This window comes from Mustela erminea, chromosome 1 (assembly GCF_009829155.1).
Source record: "Mustela erminea isolate mMusErm1 chromosome 1, mMusErm1.Pri, whole genome shotgun sequence".
NCBI classification, from domain to species: domain Eukaryota; kingdom Metazoa; phylum Chordata; class Mammalia; order Carnivora; family Mustelidae; genus Mustela; species Mustela erminea.
In genome coordinates, this window is record NC_045614.1 from 196,538,373 (window position 1) to 196,560,706 (window position 22,334).

At 35.1% G+C, this 22,334-nt stretch overlaps 1 non-coding gene and 1 pseudogene across 1 annotated transcript; both read left to right on the forward strand.

Moving 5' to 3' along the window:
* Nucleotides 1–1,609: 1,609 nt before the first annotated feature.
* LOC116581550 lies at nt 1,610–1,716 on the forward strand. The gene has a single exon (XR_004282103.1). It is a non-coding gene; the product is annotated as a U6 spliceosomal RNA (small nuclear RNA).
* A 7,165-nt stretch (nt 1,717–8,881) lies between these two features.
* LOC116567334 lies at nt 8,882–9,712 on the forward strand (annotated as a pseudogene).
* The last annotated feature ends 12,622 nt before the right edge of the window (nt 9,713–22,334 follow it).

Consider the following 22,334-nt stretch of genomic DNA (forward strand, 5'->3'; position numbering starts at 1 on the left):
TCAAGTGAGTGAATTATAGCTGTAAGAGGATGTCTACTGGTAATTTTTGATGTGTTTTATACTCAAGAGTGTGAAAGTCACTTTATGCATTCTATTTTTGATAATTAAGAGTAATTTATAGGTTTTCCACCTTTCCTCTTTCAAGTGCCAAGCCTCCAAATCCTTTCTCTACTATCATGCTGTAGAGAAGAGGCAAGTGAAAAAGCTCTCAATAAGCCTGCTATGATTCTGGAGTTATAGCCATCAAATAAATATTTTCTAAAACGACTCTGCTGTATTTTTTTCTTAATTCACATATTTCTTTTTAGTAGAGATACTGAAGTTCATGCCTAACTATAGTTTATGTTTATGTATTTCCTTTATGAAAATATAAGACAGAGTCTCAATTGAAGAAAACCAGAGAATGGATATCTCGAATAATGATTTTACAGTATATTTATCTTCCTTTTTCTTGGATGTTAATGCATATAAATTATTGAGAAACATTTATTGGCTCATCTCCTCAGCACTTTTATTTTTTTTCCAGGTGGCTTTCCTTTAATTGTTGTTTGTCAAAGTATAATCCCCTTACCTCTCTAGAAGTCCAAATGATGGTATGTGTTAAGCTGTTGCTAATTAGTATAGTTTTAAATCTTGAACAGTGGATGGAGGAAGAGATTAAATTAATAACAGATACCGGGAATAAAACCTGGTGGCAGACATCCATCAAGAAAAAATGGAAAATATGTCTAGGATAGAGAAGCCATACCAATATGAAGGGAGAGTTTGTTGGTTTTGTCTGTTTTTATACTTCTCAGAATATTTGGTAGTTTTGATAATATAGGATGTTAAAAGTTAAAATCCTGCTTCTGATATGACTTTAGAGCTCTAGATGAATGCCTTAAACTTCCTGAAATCAGTTTTCTTTTTTTAAAAATGAAAATTATACTTATTTCATGAATTTGTGACTCACACCTAAAACGAAGCACTGTCTCCTTTGATTTGTATCCCAAGTGTCTTTCCATACATTTGGTTCTGCCTTCTCTCTGACCCATCATTCAATGACCCAGAGGAAATCCCCCACAATAACTAGCTCACAAGTGCCATCATCGTTACTTGTGCCCTGTGCTCTCACTGAGTTTGAGGCTCATGACCTGAGCCAAAGGCAGATGCTTCATGGACTGAACTACCCAGGCTCCCCAATACTTCCCATATTTTAAAGGTTAATTTGACATGTTTCATCACAGCTTCAGTTTTAAAGCCTAAAAAAATAGTTTATAAATAAAAATATAAACTTTTACCTTTTGAAATAGTGCAAATACTATTGAGCATGGAATGCAATGATAGTATCATTTTTCTATCTATCCACGTAACATTTAATCTTTAAAAGTACTTGAATCTGTGCATAATAGCTTTAATTGAAAGGGATAAAGCATATTATTAAATGTGGCAGACTAATTCATCATATGCATTTATAACAAGTACTTCAGATCATTTCATTCTTTCACCTGTCCAAAATCAACATTTTCTGTAAGTTCATTAGGCTTCCTTCCATATTATTTTTTTGAACAGGCACCGTGAGCTTAAATCTCAAAGACAAAAGAATGTATTGTCATGAAAGGAAAAGAGAGAGCTCACTTAGGCAGCACTTAAGCTAAAATTATGAACAATACGGAGAAGATTAGCACAGCCCTTGCACAAGGATGTCACCAAATTCATGAAGTGTTCGTACTTTAAAAAAGAAAAAGTAGAGTGTTATTTGAACTATATCAGCTAAATTTTAAAAGCCCTTTTGATAAAATAACCCCTCAAATTTTGTAAATTTGTCATTCTCACTTAAATTTACATAAAAATATCAGGTCTTAATACTGAAAATGTTTTTTCATATAAAAAATGCCCTTTAAAACTTTTTAAATGACATTTGGATCCTTAGATATTTTCCAAAGAATATAACGATAAAAGCACCTGTGTCTTTTCTTCCATTGGCATGTTGACTCAAGTTGTTATAAACTCTCCTATTTAATTAAATCATTCTACAAAATCCCACATAAAATCCATTATCTGAGCTGTGGAAAAAAATAAAATTTGATTGATGAGCAAGAATTGGCATATTTTCAATGACTGAATATGATAACAAATGAGACCATCAGACTCATTTGTCATGAAATGTCATCATCCACCTTCATATTCCTATTTATTCCCCTTACTATTGCCTTTTGGTAAATGTGGGAGGGCAGTCCCTACATATGGAAACTCCTGGTGTAGTTTGAAAATGACTACTTCATAACTATATAGAATCATTATATCATATTAAAATGAAACAAGTATTTTTTTTAAATGTAGTCAAAATGTCATATCTAAAATGACAAAAACTTCTGTTTTTGTTCTTTTCATTCATTTATTCAGAAATGTTATTTTCCTGAGCACTCTGATAGATGCTTAGCATATAATCAGAAAAACAAAGCAGAATACCCATATTTTGGAACATCTGGCCACCCAGTTTCCCGATATATGCTCACTCTGTCATAACAGAAGTAGGAAAATTGGTGAAATAAGCATCTTTTCCTGACTTATTTATAACAATAACAATATAAATTTTACAAGAATAAAGCTACTTTATATATATAAATGAAATATTTAACTTCCCTTCTCAGTACATGTTAAGGGTTAAAAACAAGTGCTCTATAGCAGTATAATCAACTGTTCATCAAAGATTTGTTCATAGAAATAGTACAATAATTTGAAAATTTATTTTTGATAACCTGTTAATTTATTTCTGCTTTTGATTTCCACAACACAAAGTTGTTAACCTAACCTAATCTAATACTCACCATTAACATTACTTTTACTGTGGGAATTTTTTTTAAAGATTCTTTTTCAGCACAAAGAAAAGAGCTAGATGTTTCAGATCATCATGAAATAAATTAGATAATAAAAATTTGTATCTATTCCGAAGTGCTTAATGTTGATGCACTTATCCTTTGAACCTGAACCAAAATTCAAGGCAAACTATGCCACATGTTTATTTTCTTAAACCACTTGCTAAATATTTTTTCAGTTGGTGTTTACAAACTATTCAAAACTGAACAAATATGTCATGAGTGTTATTTAAAAAACACACTTCAGCCATCACAGCAAAATCTTCACATATACATACATACACACAGACACAGGGATTGGGCACATGAATATTCTTCTATGTCTGAACAAGCTTTCAGACATGTAATATCAACACTAAGAAATAAAACCTATTCTTCATTCCTTATACAGTATGTATCTAAAAAATTGACATGGAAAACTGAGTATTTAGCCAAGTTATTCTTTCAACAGCCTAAGCCTGCCTAGATAACTCAGGCTCTAAAGACCTCTCTTCAATAACAGATGGCCAGTGATAGCTTGAGCAAAACAGTTAAATTCCCCAAGCAGTGCTCTTGGCTTAGCCACTGTATAAACTGTCTCAGTTTCTTTGGAATAAAAATTTACCCAGTGCAATTTTGCAACTTTATAGTAAAGTGGCTTTCCTGAGAGTACTGTATTTTTCTGATTGGATCCAGACCCAAAAATCAGATATGGCTTTAGGGATGTTGTATATATAATCCTAGTTCTCTGTTCTTCAATTACCACCCAGAAGTTTTCTGACTTTATTCATTTGGTGAGTAATCAGTTAAAAAACTGGTCAAATTTTACAACTTTATGGTAACTTCTTTCTGGCTTCCTGTGTGAAAGAAAAGAATTATTGTAATCAATTTTCTAAGGTTGTGATTTTTTCCTAAGCAATATTAATTACAAAGTAAGTATAATCCAGGGCTCCTGGGTGGCTCAGTCAATTAAGCGTCTGACTCTTGGTTTTCTCTCAGGTCATGATCTCAGGGTCCTGAGATGGAACCCCATGTCAGGCTCTGTGCTGAACATGGAGCTTACTCGGGATTCTCTCTCTCTTTCCTTCAGCTCCTCTCTGCCATCGTTTTTTTTTTTTTTTTTTTTTTTTTTTTTTTTTTTTTAAAAAGGAAAAAAAGAAATGTAATTCACCCTCAAGCCCTCAGGAATCAATTACAAGTATGAGGGAGTTCAAATGAGAGCCAAGAATAAATGAACAAGCTAAAGTATTTGGGTCATATAGCAAGGCCAAGAGTTAAGTTATGAGATATTTAAGGTTTAAGAACTGCTGGAATACTCAGAAACCATCTTTTGTCTTTAAACATCACATGTAATTTAGACATAATTCATGAAAAATTTTAGCATTGTCCTTAATATTGGAAATATTCATATTTTTCCTGTTAAATGACTTTTAAATTTTAAATTACGAGTACTACAAAGTATGGTAGTATAACTCATTCCATTCTATGTAACAATTTCAAATTGTTACATAGAAAAGGTCAAGAAAGTCCATTTGTGAAACGAAGTACCTGGGAGATTGCAAAGATACATATGTGCCATATAGGTTTTAGCCTTTTACAATATATTTAGTAAAGCTACTTATCAATATTTTTTTATTTTGTTGTATTCCAGTCAAATGCTATAGATAAAAATATAAGTTTCTACTGAAATTCTACTAAAATTTTTAAGTACCTGATAATTTAAAATACATTTTATGTTGGAAATGGAATTAACACAACTTTCCAGAAAAATATTTCTTGCTTAATTCCTCTGAATGGATATGTATAAGAGCACTAATGATGTGAGTATATTAGAATCACATAAGGCATCTTAAGATGTCATTTATAGATATCTCTCTGCCTGCAGTGGACTGTTGTTCTTCCTAGGCAATCAGAGTTTATCAAACTTACATGCATTCAGGAGCTAAACAGGTCCTTTGTTTAGGACAGATTTTAGTTTCTCTTATTTTCCATGTATCACATAATACCAAAGAATATTGTCCTTGAGAACATGTAAAGATTTCTCATGATTTCACTACACAACTTACAGTGCCAAAATTCTTCCTCAGTGCTATTTCAGCCTTATTTTATTTCTTGGAAATGCAGTTACCTTCTGTTTGAATCAGTACTTCAACAATAAGCAAATGCTATGGTTCTAAATTTAGCCATGAGTCGAAGAAAATAAAAGGAAAATGAGGATAGTTTAAAGACTTGACAAACTACAGATACTAAATGAATAATAATTTAATAATAAGTAATGTATGCATAATAAACACAAATATATGCATGTATATATGCATATATTCAGAAAAACAAGGCAAAATGCCATTTATATGGAATATCTGATTGCCTACTGCGCGCATGTATACTCTGTTATGTTAGAAAATGGAAAATCAGTAAAATGGCTATTTTTTCTGATTCCTTATCAAAATAATAATATAATTTGAATATATGTATATACTCCATCCATATTCTATATCAAGATTCTAGATTTTGAAGAAGAAAAATAGCCCATTTTTGTTTAGATTACTAATGCTATAGTCATTTTGTCTGTGTTGAAATAGATATTTGTACTTGTCTACACGATTTATGCAATAATATGAATTTTCCAATAATCTTGGTAATATTATCATACTGCGTGGGGAGAGATTCAGGTGACTTGGGATTGACTCCTAGTTCAGATATTTTCTATACAGGAGTAGACAAATCAATTGTTCTCTTTGAGTATCAGGTTAGTTCTTATAATTGGGCAAGGCATAAAGAAAAATGTGATGTGGAATAAAAGAGCAGAGACCAAGACCAGCAGAAATTGAATGGGGAAAGGGGAAACAATATGCCTATATTTATACCTGGTAATATCTGAAGATAGTTGTGGACAAGACAAGGTAAACTGGTGGTAGGAGAAGACATTTCCTTTCTCGTCTTTAACTGAATTAACCAATTATAATGATTAATTCTATGTGAATGGGACAACTGATGCCCAGATAGCAGGTAAAACATTTCTGGATGTAATTGTGATGGTGTTTCTGGAAGACATCAGCATTTCAATCAAAAAACTAAGTAATGAAAATCACTCCTCCAATGTAGTAGGCATCATCCAATCCCTTGGGTGTCTGAATTGAATAAAAATGTGAAGGAATGGTGAATTCTCTCTTTGTCTCCTTGAGCTGGGACATCTGTCTTCTCCTACCCTTGGATGTTGAAATTTCTGGTTCTTGTACCTTCAAAATTGAACTGAATTATACCAAAAGTTTTTCCTGGTTCTACAGCTTGTAGATGGCATGTTGTGGCATATCTTGGCCTCCATAATTTCATGAGCAAATTGCTCATAAAATACATTGCTCAATGTAATACATTTCCTTTTGTATCTCTTTATGCAACCTAATGGTCTGTTTCTCTGGAAAACCCTAAAACAAAACAAAAAACAAACAAAAAACACCACAAATTGGTCCTGAGAAGCAGAGGGCTGCTGTAACATATACCTAAAAATGTGGAAGTAGTTTTAGAACTGGATAAAAGGTGGAGGCTAGAAGAGTTTGGAGGTACATGCTGTGTACCAAGATTGTTGCAAATGAACTGTTAAAAGCAATTCTGGTAAGAGCACAGAAGAAGAAGAAAGCTATAAAGAAAACCTCCATCTTATTGGAGTATGCCTAAGTGGTTGTGAATATATGGATTGTAAAGTCTATTTTGATGAGGTTACAGACAGAAATGAGGAACAAAGAAGCAGAACTTAAAATTTTGGGAAATTCTTAGCCTATCCATATTGAAAGGGGAAAAAAAAATAGGACTTGTTTGGGAGAGAACATGAAGGAAGTGGTCAAATTTGATAAAGCTATGAATTGGCCATCTCAAAAAATCTAAGAGTTACTCATCAAGAGAGTGGTGATTGAAAGAGGTACAGGTGGAAACTAAGGCATTAGAATGTGTGGTTTTGCCATCTTAGAACTGTGTGGGGCAATGACAATTAGGTCACTCAACAGCCAACTTCTCTAATACCTGGGCATCAAGTGATATCTCATGGCATATTATGAGTAACTTCTATAAATTCTTCAGAAGATGTAATCTCAGGCAAAACCTAGTTGTAAGGGAGTTAGACTGTGTGATTTAATTAAGTGTGCAGACTTAACAAATTTCATTTGTCGATGTTAGGACTTTGATAGAATAAGAGTAGAACTCTGAAATCATGATGGGAAATACAGGTGGACAGGTCCGATTAATCTGAATTCCCAAATTCCACTGAATTCATTATTTCAGCAGAAGCTGCCCCCTTTCTCTTATTAGAGGAAAGCAGTCTCTTCCTTGAATGATGACCTTGAAGTGACCCACTTGAATTAGATGTTTATAGAGATGGAACTTGTTTCCATAAAAGATCTTTTCTTGCTTCCCCTCTTTGCTTCTAAGACAATAGCAAGCATCAGGATTAATGACAGACCAAACAGGAAAGTAGAATCTCTTCTAGAAATAAATAGCTTACACATTAAAGGGAGTATAGAACCCAGCTAATTTTTGCTGGACAGGAACTGTGGACAGTATTTAGCATAGATTCTGAATATATTCATCCAAGGATTGGGAAATATGCTTTAATAGGAGATACCTTAATTGCTTTGGGGACTTTATAACCATTATAAGGACCCCTAAAATATCCTAATAACCTATTACATTGGCTATTTGAATCCTGAACTCAAATACAGTAAATTAGGAATAAATGTTGTACTTCCTTGACAGAGTGGTGAGGATGAAATCAGAAGATTATGAGAATAGGGGAAGAGAAAATGGATTTAATACTATGAACTAAGAACCCACCATAAGTCTATCTTTCAGAATTGAGAGGAGGTACTATGGTCCTAGTAAGAACTATTATTTGCCAGGGAACACCAATTGGCTGTATTATTCGAGCTGTCCATTTTGGGGTATCTTTTATCATACCATTTTGACATAATGTCATGCAAAAGAGGAAAGATCTATTGTAAAATTGGAACATCACAGTAAAGCTTTGTCTCAAGCAGATCAAATACATATTTAAATTACATGAACAGGTCATTACTTCTGATTCCTATGTCACTTATCTCTTGATACAAATGACTTTCCTTCAGTTCACACTTACGAGTTTTTGTGAATTCCTATGACCAACTCATAAAGTAGGAGAAATCTTAACCCATTCATGGATGGATTATTGCAATATGTTTGTGTTAGGTGAAGGGAACTGCTGCCTTTTTACATCTCTACAAAGGGGTGGTACTGAAGCTAAGTTATGAAGGACATCATTTCAGAAAGCAAAGCTGTGTGCAGTCACTTAGTTGTCACATTCTATGGATGAGAAATGGCCAGAAGAATGAGTAACTCTAGGATAGATTTAAAAGGTTTGATTGATTATCTAGTTCGGAAAGGGGGAAAAAAAGGGGGGAGGTAAAAATTCAGAGTTCTGGGGAAGAGATAAGAAAAATGGGTAGATTCATGGAGGTGAGTGAGCAAAAGCATGTAGGTCTTTATTTTTCATGTAATGCATACAAAATGACTAATTCTGTGACTTTCAGTAAGACTTCCATCTTATCCCACCCAAGTTTGGACAATGGTCTACAAACACCTCAGATTTTGTGAATAATGGAACAAATGCATGGGTGCCATCATAAATGTACTAACACTTGTGGGTTGAACCAGCTAACTGCTAAGTTACTGCCATAAAACTAACCTGTTGGTAGCAGAGACCAATGACAGATCTCAGGATAACATCATCCTTCAGAAAGACTAGTTAGATGCTTAGTGTTATGTCACCTATTTCACACACCTTCTGTCTGAAAAGGGCATCTTCTATCATGGTTGTATGTGGCAAGAAGCCTGAGATACTTTTTCTGACTTATCTTCTGAAGCAGTCTAACAAAGTCCCATAGATCCTGTGTTCCAACCATTGGTGACTCTCAAAGAGAAAAAAAGAACTTGACAATGCACCTTACTAGAAATGTTTACATTGTTTCCTTTAAAGCAAACCGAAGTAGCCTTTTCCCATACTGTAGGAAATATTCACCATGCCTGGAGTCCTTGACATCTTGCAAATGGAGGAGGAGGATGTCCTCAAATTCCTTGCAACAAGAACCCACTTCAGTGACATTGACCTTGAATTCTAAATGGAACAGTACACCACAAAAGGAAACGTGATCGCAACTATGTATCATCTGTAAAGAACCTGGGAGAAGCTTCACTGTGCTCATGCCATTGTTGCCACTGAAAACCTAGCTGATATCAGTGTCATAATGTTTGGGAATATTGGTCAGCAAACTGTGCTGAAGTTTGCTGCTGCTATTGGAGATGCTCCTTTTGCTTCCCTCCTGGAACTTTCACTAATGGGATCCAGGCAGCCTTCTGGGACCCCAGACTGGTTACCGATCCCAGGGTTGACCACCAGCCTCTCACAATGTCTTATTTTAACCTGCCTCCTGCCTACCACCGCTCAGTGTGACACAGACACTCCTCTCTACTATGTGGACTCTACTGCCCCTTGCGACCATAAGGGAGCTCACTCAGTGGGTCTGCTCTGGAGGATGCCAGCCCCATGGGAAGTCATACCTGATCCCTACTTCTACAGAGATCCTGAAGAGCTGGAAAAGGAAGAGCATGCTGTTGCTAAAAAGGCTGTGACCAAGGAGGAATTTCAGGGTAAAGGAACTGCTCTAGCACCTGATTTCACCGCTACTCAGCCTAGAGTCACAGACTGACCTGGAGGTATGCAGGTGTCCTCTTTGCCTCTTCAGCAGTTTTCTACTGAAGACTGGAGCACTTAGCCTGCCCCTGAGGACTGGTTCGCAGCTCCTACTGCTCAGGCCACTAAATGGGTAAGAACAACCACTGAGTGGTCTTAGGCTGCTCTTGCATAAAGGCAAACAAATGGAAATAATGTTAGTAGAAATTAAGGTTTCTAAATAAAATAAAATAAATAAGGCCAAACACAAAACAATCACCTGTGTGGTAACCCCATTTATTCGCTCAGGAAATAAAAATAACAACATTAACAGTAGTAGTAGCAGCGGTCTTAGTGCAGAACTAACGAGAGTTCTAATAGTCCTTGTTAGAATGGAATAGGAGCAGTACATGACTTGTAAGTGAAAGAAATTGTTCGTCTCTTACAAAATGGGAGGTAATGATTCTTTTTGACCTACAGCAGTCACCCATTCAGTGCATGAGTGGGAAGAAAGGAATAATTATTTCTACTGGAGACATTTATTACAGAAGTTAATTGTCACAAATTATTTCACATAATATATTAATGAATTAAGTCCAAGAATAAAAACTCTCACAAATTTTAAGTCAGACACTGTGAGAATCTTTTATCTCCACAGAAGGAAGAGTTAGTTAGCACAGCAGTTAAAAAAAAAAAAAAAAAGAAAGAAAGAAAAGAAAAGAAAATTTAAAAAAAAGAAAAAAAAACCTGTAGTCAGTCTATAAAGTAGAGAATTTGACTTTCTTCATTTTCTTCTGAACAATCTACACCACATTAAGTATCTTAGTTTCTGTTGCTAGTTACCCCTGTTCCTGATTGCCCAGACATCCTATATATCCATCAGTCTAAAAGTTAGCAAGATTACAGGTAAATTTAACCTAGCAAATGTATTCAGTGGCTTCTTCCGTATGATATTCAGATTAAATAATAAACTGAAGAAGTAGTACACTGAGGTTCTCATTTTAATTCTAAGATTAAATGGAACTTTGCTAATTTTATGCATAATCCATTTATACACTATCATATTACATTGAAGGAGTACTTATCTATTGCTGCTTATATATACTGTTTCAAGAGCTTGTCTTTTTTTAAGATTTAATTTGTTGTTTATTTGACAGAGAGTGAGAGAGTGTAAGCAGGCAGAGCAGCAGAGGGAGAGGGAGAAGCAGGCTCCCAGTTGAGCAGGGAGCCTGATGCAGGGATCTATCCCAGTACTCTGGGATTATGACCGAGCCAAAGGCAGATGCTTAATTGACTGAGCCACCCAGGCGCCCTAAGATTCAAGAGCTTTTCAACAGGCCTCTACTCTGACACAGTGACTGGGACACCATAGATGTAAAATATTTCTTTGTAAATGACCAAATCCATGCAATGCCTAATATGTGCTTAGCACTATAATACAAGAACACTTGGGACACTCTCAGTGAGCATATTCCAATACCCTGTGTTCTCTTCTGCTCAGAGACCAGATCTGGGGTGCCTGGGTGGCTCCGTGGGTTAAAGCCACTGCCTTCGGCTGAGGTTATGATCCCAGGGTCCTGGGATCGAGCCCTGCATCTGGCTCTCTGCTCAGTGGGGAGCCTGCTTCCCTTCCTCTCTCTCTGCCTGCCTCTGTCTATTTGTGATCTCTGTCAAATAAATAAATAAAATCTTTTTAAAAAATTAAAAAAAAAAGAGACCAGATCTTATTTACTGGAAGTTCAATTATTTTTTTTTCTCAGTTCACAGTAATATTTCTACATAATCACTTTCATTTCTTTCAAGATTCTTTTTTCCTCTTTTTTTTTAATTAATTAGTTTATTTATTTGACAGACAGAGACAGAAGGAAGTAGGCTCCCCACCGAGCAGATAGCCCGATGCAAGGCTCTATCCCAGGACCCCGAGATCACGACCCAAGCCAAAGGAAGAGGCTTTAACCCACTGAGCCACCCAGGTGCCCCAAGATTCTTTTTAATTCTATTCATGTTATTGTAAAGAAGCAAAATTCTTAGTTTCTCTATTCTTCAACCATAAGATTTTCCTTTGAATGGCTCTATCACTTCCAATATTCAGGCTATGATGTTACAAAGTACCAGCATATGGACTAACATCCAAGCTGTTTGAAATTTTGAATGACTCAGGAAAACTTTAGTAGTCTGATGCCAGTTCACTGCCTCTGAATGCCTTGAGTGGGGAAAGAAGGTATAAAGGTAAAGGGGTCAAATTGGAATTTTCAGATTCTCTCAGGGGCAAAAACATCAATCCCATTCTCCCATTCTGGCAACTGTCAAAAAGGAAAAGGAAAAAAAAAATCTAGATGCATTTCTGGAGGGGGGAATACGATGTGTGTCCTAATCTCAAAGCCCCAGAGAAGTCAAGTTCTATTTGCAGTTCTTCCAAATACTTACAAAAGTAAATTTATGAACAATTTTGAGTTACCTATGTGTTTATACAAAGTATGATTGTGTGTGGATCTTACATGGGGTTCACAGGATGGGCTTAATATATGGCTAAGAATTGAAAACTCTTAAACAACTCTCAAGGTGTTTCAAGTCTTTCATCTGGAAGCATTTAAAAATGAGATAAAGTTTATTTGCAATTTTAGGGAACAAAATAATATATAGGGCTTCTTTCTTTGGGGAACCTATAGAAGACATGGAAGCTAATTGTAAGCAACCAAAGAAATGGCAGTAGCCGGGAAACGGTTTTACTAGGATTAAGACCAAAACTACCATAGTATACATAGGTTTCAAGTGGTTTTTAATGCCCTCTGTGTTAATACTTCTTATCTCAATAAAACCATAATAATTGTAAGACTCATAAAAATATTTTGTCATTTTTTGAAAACTATAAATGAACTTTGTTTTATTTATTTATTTTTTTAAGGTAAGGTATATACCCAACATTGGGCTTGAATTTAGAACACCAAGATCAAAGTTGCCTGCTCTAACTACCATCTGAAGCAGTCAGCTGCCCCTAAGTGAACTTTTTCAAACTAATGTTCATGTTCCTTCTTTTGTGAAGAGTTTATTAGACAGCTGTGGTATAATTAGGCCAGCTTAGCATTTGAACAGGTTTCTCATCTTCATTTGCACTATAAAGTGAGCATGGTGAGGGAACCTAGTGATATCAATTTGGGAGAAGCATGAGGATGCACCCATTCTCTCTCTCAACTAAGACTCAAATTTCAAGTTTCTTCAAAGATAGTTCTTAAATAGCACTTCAAAGAGATGATATAGCAAACAGTGCTGTAATATGTTATGGTTGACTAAAAATTTGAATTTGAAATGGAAATCAAGTTCATTCATGAAATCCTCTAAAACTAATAATATATCATTTTAACGGCAAAGTGTCTAGACACCTAATGTCAGCCCAGATGATGATAATTTTAGTGTTTTATATCAGTCATATTCATCAATATAATTATACTTTTCTGGCCATAATTGAGTATGTTAAACAGGGAATCTGATGACTTAAAAAGAAGTATTGGAAAGCTTCTCAGGTAAAAAGATGTTTACATCTTTTTATTTAAGGAAATATTTAAAAAATCTGGAATAATGCATAAAAGTTTTAATTTTTTTAACACACACTGATTTACCCAATATAATCTAGTTGTAACAAGTTAGTTCATTGGTTATACCTTCCTCAGATTTTATTTCTTAATGAATAAAACAAAAGTAACACAGTTGAAATTTGACATTGTATCCATTGCTAATTCTGCTCTCTTCCCCTGTGGCTTGAAATAACTAGTATCTTGATGTTGATCAAGATACTTTCCAGACCATTTATTTATAATGTCATTATGTATGTATGTGTATCAGTGAGAAAAAATAGAACCACTAACAGGTGATATGCAAATGGGTTTAATGTAGAAAACAGGGCAGTAGGGTGAGAAGAGCTAGAGCCAGATAATCGGTGAAAAAATCTTTCTCTGTACATCCCTCTCAGTTTTTTTAAATCTTTATTATTTTTTTAAGATTTTATTTATTTATTTGACAGAGAGAGATCACAAGTAGGCAGAGAGGTAGGCAGAGAGAGTGAGAGGGAAGCAGGCTCCCTGCTGAGCAGAGAGCCCGATGTGGGACTCAATCCCAGGACCCTGAGATCATGACCTGAGCCGAAGGCAGCAGCTTAACCCACTGAGCCACCCAGGTGCCCCATCCCTCTTAGTTTTGCTGTTAACCTAAAACTGCTCTAAAGAAAGTAGTCTTTGGGAAAACAAACAAACAAACAAAACGAATGATCAAAGTTAAACTGAATCACTGGAATAAGCGTGGAGGTGGAGAGTCAACAAACATGGGAAAGATCTAGAAGAAGGGCAGCCAGAGATGCTTGCAATTCCTGTAGTAGACACCAGAAATTGATGTTTCGGCAGTCTAAAAATGCTGGTTGCCACCTGACTTCCAGCTTCTGAGTCTGTGAGTGCCTATCATTGGTGCAATTGAACCTGAGGGAAGGTCATTCTAGGAAATGCAGTAGCATTATGGTAGTGTCAGGTCAACAACAGGAAGCAGAGCACAAAGTGTATCCACAAAATGAATGTGGCATGGTTGGTTTGAAAATTTTTCATGATTGGTCTCATAGTGCTCATATCCTACTTTACATATTTTCTGTAGAGGCTCCATGAGTTATCTGTGAACATTTTAACATTGGCCAAGAGTGATTTTGTTTCATTACTTTTTATTATTTTGCTTTTTATTACTTTTCTTTTCCATTGCCTAAGGATAAGGACTATATTCTACTTTTGAATAAAATACTATATAGTTGTACACTACTATATAATTTTTTTTATAGATTTTATTTATTTGAGAGATAGAGCATGAAAGGGGCGAGGGGCAGAGGGAGAAGCCAACTCCCTGCTGAGCAGATGGCCAATGTGGGACTTGATCTTCGGACTTCAGGATCATGACCTGAGCCAAAGGAATTGCTTAACCAACTGAGCCACCCAAGTGCCCCCACTATGATTTTTTCGTAGGATTTATTACATATTCATACAAAAATGTTAAATCTAATTAAACTTACCTAAAATTATTTTATTTAGAGGAAAATAAAATCAAATTCATTTTGTATATTTAGCTAAGATATTTGCATTTACATTTTAGTAAAATAGATTTAAATTATGTTTTCTGAGTTCTTATGTGTTGTTGAAGTTCATACTACAACGTTGCCCTACTCCATTTAATAAGAAGGAATGTTGAGACTTTATATGTTTCTTGGGGCGCCTGGGTGGCTTAGTGGGTTAAAGCCTCTGCCTTTGCCTCGGGTCATGATCCCAAGGTCCTGGGATCGAGCCCCACTTCGGGCTCTCTGCTCAGCGGGGAGCCTGCTTTCCCCTCTCTCTTTCTCTCTGCCTGCCTCTCTGCCTACTTGTGATATCTGTTTGTCAAATGAATAAATAAAAACATTTAAAAATAGATTAAAAAAAGATTTAAAAAAAGACTTTAAATGCTTCTTGAAGAGTTCTTAAAACCCAAAGTTTAAATTACCTTGGGGTAGTATTGTTATTGTGGCTTTATTGTACAAAAATTATGATGTTATGTTTCATATCCCTTAATTTTCTCAGGCATATTTTTAAAATGTCATTTTGGTAATTAGTACTTTCCACTGATTCGAATGTATTTTATACAGTATCAGGACAAAGTTAATACATTACTTTAACCTCTTTCTTATTTAGTTTGTCTCCCTTTTTTGTCACATTATTAAGTGTGTTTTCAATTTTATGTTCAGCACTGTTGGCTGAGGTTTGCTCTTGGTATTAGCTTTAAAAAAAAAAAAATACTGCTTCAAACTTTTTCTTCGTTGTTGCTGTTATTTCTTGCTCTTCTCTTTGTTGTCCCATTCACTCAAGTTTCCCAAGTAGGGAAACTTGGTTTCCCTACTTTTCTAATTTTTTTTAACTAGATTGTCTTTTTTTGTAATTCAAAAAATGTCTGACTCCAACTTATATATAAGTTATAAGTTTCATCCAAATATATTATCCAACTGCATTAATTGTATAGTTAGGGAATGTAGTATTGTATTTGCTGTTCAGTTTTGAATATTTTATAATATTCAATGTGATTTTCTTTTTGACCACATATATTTTCTAATTCTTGAAAAAATATGAATTTCCTTAAAGCTTTTTGGCATTGCTTGTTATTATTTTACTGTGTTTAGAGAAATATGGTCATAAGCTATTATTTTGTATATTTCTTCTGTATTTTACAAATATCTTTCTTTAGTATAGTTAATGATCAGGTTTTTAAAAATACATCTGCTGGAAGAAGTATGCTTATATAAGACAACCAAATTAAGCTTATGTTGTTTAAGTCATATTTCTTTCCCTTCTGTCCTTTTTCCCTCTTTCTACCCCTTTCTTCCTTCCTCTCTGCTTCTCTCTCCTCTTTCCTTTTCTCCCTTTCTCTTTTTTTTTCTTTCTCATTTTCCACTTACCATGTCAGTGTAGAGGCTAAATGAAATATATAAATGTTCACGTTGTTATCTTCTTCGTGATTTTTTTTCCTTTTATGCTTAAGTAAGAACTATTTATCATAAACACATTTTACATTTTATCATGTAGTATATTGTGCCCAATATTAATATTTTGATATCAACTTTTTGTCAGTTTGAAGTTTGGTTAGTGTTTGTTAGAATTCAGAGTTAGTATTTTGAGTGAGTTGGAATTCCCACGAACTGAGATGCGAAAGACTGTCCACAGGCAAATTTTAGGAGAAAATACTTTGAATATACCATATAATAGATAACTTTTGGAAACTGAAATGAAATGTTGACTAGTGATCTGCATTCACAAGTCTATAGTTTAGAGAAGATGTCTGCTCTAGAGATACAAATTTTAGAATTAATGGTATAATGATAGTATTTAAAGTCATATTACTGTATCTGATCCAAAGACAAATATTGTGGGGATAAAACAGAAACACAAAATAGATAGAAGGGATAATTCAGTAAAAAATAAAATAGAGAGACAGAAAGAGAGAATGAGAGAGAGAGAGAGAGAGAGAGAGAAGACAGCAAGAGGCTATAAGCCAAATAAAAAAATACTTTCAGAGATGAGTAGTGTCAAAATTGCTGATAAGTCAAGCAATATGAAAATTAAGATTTGACCATATCAATGTAGAAGATACAGTTAATCTTGAGCAGATTGATTTCCCTAGGGTGTTTGTATGGTAGGAAGGTCTCAACAGAGTGAGTTCAAGAGAAAATGGTAGAAGAGAAATCGAGATCAACAATTATTCCAGGATTTTAATTTCATGGAGAAGCTTATAAATGGAAGATTAAATTGCAGAGAGGAGATAGGAGGATTTTATTAAAGACTGTGAGCCCCAGAGCTACCATTGGATCAAAAAAAATTTTTTTTAAGATTTTATTTATTTGACAGAGAGACACAGCGAGAGAGGGAACACAGGCAAAGGGAGTGGGAGAGGGAGAAGCAGGCTTCCAGCTGAACAAGGAGCCTGCATCCAGCTGGATGGGGGGCTCCATTCCAAATCTCTGGAATCATGAACTGAGCCAAAGGCAGCCGCTTAATTGCTGAGCACCCAGGCACCTCTGGATCAAAATTGTTAAGTACTAATCCAGTCCAGAGGAAAAACAAAATTATATGGGAATATAAAGATCACTGATTGCTTGGGTGACTGCATTTCCATTGTAATCAAAAGAAACCAGAATAGAGAGATTACTGTGTATAATCTTGATGGTCCTGGGCAAGTAGTGATAAGAAGAGTCGCAGGATTAGAGATGGATTTCCCAGATGCAGGCTGAGTTCCAGGACCTTCTTCATTCCCATAGTTGTGCTGTGAAGGAGAGAGTGTGCTTTGAGGAGAATGGCTCAGTGAAGGTCCTGGACTTCTGGATATGAAGGTGAGGAAGCTGAAGGAGGGTCACCTCTCTTGAGCTCCTGACGTGAGCCCTGAGCCCCTCCTAATGCAGCATAATCCCTGGAAGTGGGTAATGGCCACAGATGTGGTTTTTCTTAACTCATACAATGGAAACATGGAGGCAGGGGAAGGGGGAGTTTCTCGGTTTTCCCTTTAGTTCTTGATTTTCCAAAATTTCTTGTAAAGTGAAAATACAATCTTGAAATTCAGAACCTGTTTGAGCACTTCAGAAACATATTAGCAAGTTGTTGATACTTTGTCTTGCAAGATAGTGGTATAGTCACTGCTTAATAATTTAGATTAGGAGCTGTCCTGCTAGGCTGGAATCCCAGCTTCATCATTTCCCAGCTGGGTACTTGTACTTTGTGCCAGTTACTTACCCAAGCTCCTCCTTACCCACACAAGGAGGATGTTAATAGTGCTTACCTTATGAAGTTGCAATACTGAATAAATTATTGAATGCATTTAAAGTGTTTGGAACACCACACTGCCTAACAAATATTAAATGCTCAATAACTATTAGCTATCAGATTAATCATTCTGCTAAGTTTCACCTAGCTTCAACCTCTGGACAATTCGTAATAATGATTCAGGCTGTAGATTCAGTCTACCCTTGCCTCATAGCTGCCTCTTTAAAACAGAGAAAAATAGTCCTTTTCACCATTTAAAAGAGAAGTTTTAAAGAATAGAAAAGAAAAATTTTCTTCTAAGTTCCAGTCTATCTCTAGTTTTACACTCCCCTACTACAAGTCAAACTGATCCTAGGCTAGAAAATAACTGCTCCATCCATTTTAAATTGCAAGCAATAGATAGAAAGGACTTCCTACCAACTCCATCTGCTTCTGAATAGGATAGCTTAAGTCTGATATGACCAACTTTTTATATAATGCTATTGAAACTGAAAGTAAAAAGTATTATACCCCCAAATCTTTTTTTTCTAACAAATACTTTAATATTCCAGATATTATTGTATTCATCCATTCCCTATATCTCTTCGGAGGGTTATCAACTCACCACCATGAAATGACTTCCCTGTGCTTTTGGTGAAGAGTTTATACTCCCCTGTCCCATTGATGATGTCTCGGTCTTTTTTTTTTTTTTTTTTTTTTAAGATTTTATTTACTTATTTGACAGACAGAGATCACAAGCAGGCAGAGAAGCAGGCAGAGAGGGATGGGGGAAGCAGGCTTCCTGCCGAGCAGAGACCCCGATGCGGGGCTTGATCCCAGGACCCTGAGACCATGACCTGAGCCAAAGGCAGAGGTTTAACCCACTGAGCCACCCAGGCACCTCTGTCTCAGTCTTATGACTTGCTTTATAGCCCATGAGATTTGAGCCATTAAACTCTAAGCCATTTTTGTGTTTTGTGTTATACGTCACATAAGAGCAGAAGATAGCCCTTGAATTGGGTGGTTCTATACACCCTCTTTACCTCTGGCCCTTTGCCACAAGAAAAGGGCATGTTTCTTATAAGGGCTTCTTCTTCAGGTTGAGTTTTGGAACAGAGATAATCTGAGACAGTTTAAACTAAAGTGAGCCAATGCTTATCCTTGATCATCATTCTCAAATGTGAGTAAGAGATGTTACTCAAAGGCACTTAAATTTGCAGTTGTTTGCTTTGCAGTAAAGGTGAATGATACATGATACGACTTCAGAAGAGCAAGTCAGAGCAATGTTTCACTTATTCCAGAACAAAATATAGGGATCCTTATTTTCTTAATCATGCTACTATAACTCAGTTTATTCTGAATTGTAAGGCTACTTATTTTCATGTTTTCCTAGTATTGATTTTTTTTAGATGCAAGTAACACAATATCTAAGCCAAAAGTGATTTGAAAAATAAATGAGTGGAATTTATTGGTATACTTAATTCAGAATCCATGAGCTTCCAGTAGAAACGAAATTTGAGATTTAAATAATTTCCTCAGGACAGCTTCTCCATTTCTACTCCGCTCATTGTCAAGATCCATGTGGTATCATGGTGACTGCCAACTACACTTGGCTTACCATCTCAGAGGTACAATCATAATTATAATAGTCAATCGTTGAGTGTTTCCAATTTGCCAGGCACTCTTGTAAAAGAATTTACATGAATTAACGCATTTCATCTTCACAATTATTCCATGAAATAGAAACTAACATTATCCTTATTTTATAAAGAAATAGAAGCTCAGGAAATTAAGACACCTCATAGTAACCACTATTAATAAAGGCCTAATTGAACAAAAAATTATATACTTGCCAAAGTATTTGTACAGAGGTCTAAACCTCACTTTCCATAGTTCAAAATGTGTCATGATCCTTTTATTAACTAAATTTCTATGTTCAATAAATTCCAGTGTTCTCAATGTCCACAGCTGAGGTGCATGTTCTCCTGAGGATATATACAGGAAATGATAGGGAGACTGTTCCTCAGAGAAAAACAAGAATATTGTTATTAGATAAAATGTGGATGTATGCAGTGCCAAGAAGTTTTAAGCATCTGAGGTTTTATGCTATTTGCAGGCTAATACTTAACTGGCCAAAGAGTCACGGATACCTAGAGAAGACAAGAGATTCTTGGTTCAGCTACAAAGGACTTTGTTAGGACATAAATGCAGCCGGAGCTTTGTGTTCTCAGCACTATGTCTGGAGGAGGTGAGGCAAAGCCACCCAGGTGCATGAGGGGAATTCGGGCTTAAATGGCATTGGCCGGTTCACTGGCTCTTAAATTCCACTAAGTTAGTCATTCTGTACCCTTCAACTTACCGGGAAATCAACACTAAAGAATATACACTTAACAAATTGTTAATTTAAGTTCACATTGATAATTGACTGCTAGGTGAGTTATCTGGAAGGGTACTATTATCAATATAAACATCATCATCATATTGATGTCAAATTCTGCAGAAATAATTTCTACAAAATCTTATAGAAAATTTAGTGTCTGGTTTTAGTTATAATGAAAATAATTATTGTGTGCAGTTAAGTATACAAATAACTTAGTATATAAAACTAAAACACCACATACGGTCATTACCAATATTCAAATCAAAACTAGAAAAATTAAAGAAACAGGATGTTGCACTTATTGACACTTAAAATGAGTTTCTTAAACTTATTTTCTAAAGTAGAAGAAAATGAACTTTTTTTTGTCATGCTTCAAATCTATAGATTTTCTTCACCCTTATTTTCTGCTAAATCTAGGACACTTTATAGTCCGATAGTGTCTTTTGCAAAGATGCTGTTGATTTATAAACTTGTGAATCCCTTCTGTGAGTATAATGAGCTATAGGCAAAACAACACAGTACTTAGGATGACTCCACTTAAATAAATGTCACAAATAACACATTAGGATTCCAGTTCACTTAGAAGAAGCAGATTAAATAATTTATATAATAGGAAAGATCTTATTTTGTGAATGTTTACGATGACTAGCTAAATTTATTAAATGATACATGCATAAATGTACACATGCATTTTTCATTTACATTTTACAATGGTTCCTTCAGTTTAACAAAATTATTATTCTCATTCTTTCCCACTGACGAACTTGCACAGGGAAGGTTTCAAAATGTCTCAGTCACAAGAGCATGGGTTTGAACTTCGGAGATAGAATCCTACAGTTTTTAGCAGCTCTATCACTTGGCTTTAAATAAGACGATATAGTTCAAGTAGTGTTTTCTTTATTGAAAAGTCACATTAGCATATGTCCTCAGGTTTCCCAAGTACTCTCTTCTTAATAGCAATATAATGTGGATTCAAACATAATTTCCGATTTGATGTAAATTTTTAATTTTCCCAGTTAAGAAAGCAACAACAGCAATACACTGAGATTATGAGAAACGTAAAGTTGCTGAACGTGGTTGAATTAGTTTATTCTAGTGGGTGAAAACTTATTTCAGTGAAATTAAAAGAAAATTAAGCAGTGAAATGGAGTACTTCTATTTTGAATGTGTGTATTCTCCTATTAAATTGTATCAAATCAAGCAAGATACTATAAGCTTTGGGGATTATTTGTTTGTCTGTTTCCAGAGTATAATTTAATTACTATAACAACAGAATCATAGTGGACTCTAGAGAAGTAAAAGTCTAATTAGTTATATAGAAGGTTAGAATGATGCTTTCTAAATTTCTTTGAACATTTTATGATCATTAGCGTTTCAGAGTACTCCTATGAGCCCAGCACATGATTAACAGGACCTCATTTCAAAGTCACCAATTTAAAAGAATTAGAATAAAAGACCAACTCTGATTCCCATTTAAATAATGGAACCTAGAATAGATAGGAGGCTATGTATCCACTATACCTTTGTAGAAAAGTTATTACTATTGGTAGGTGGGTTTCAGAGGTATCTTGAAATTGGAACTTCAAAATAGATTATGTATATAAATATAGAAAAGCATATTTTCAAATAGGCTGTCTACGGTTTCATCAAATTCTCACATTGAAATATGTGCCACAAAAAAATTAAGAATCACCACTTCATGAATTAAAATGTGGTGTATTTCCAATTACTCATATGGTAGTCTGCATTACAAACTATTGGAAACTCAGTTGTTTGGACTGTTGCATGTATTGCAAGGCACTTCTTTCCTCTGGTGAATTTTATTTTAACTACGGATGGTAGTGAATCAATCTCTCTCTCAGACCAATGGTAAAGCTTCCAAATTCAGAACACAATTCCAAGAGGAGCTTGCAAAGTCCATTCAGGCAGAAAGAAATTCAACAGCTATATGTTTACAATTTATTCTATGAAAGCACATATATTTTCACCTTTGTGTCTCACAGTCCTCTGAAGTAGATTATCTATATTGTGCTTATGAGAATTTGAAGTTCACAGAAGTAGACCAGTCTGCCGAAATCTGATCACTTAGTGACATCAGAGTAAATATAATTTATCCTATTCTCCTCTGACAGAATAAG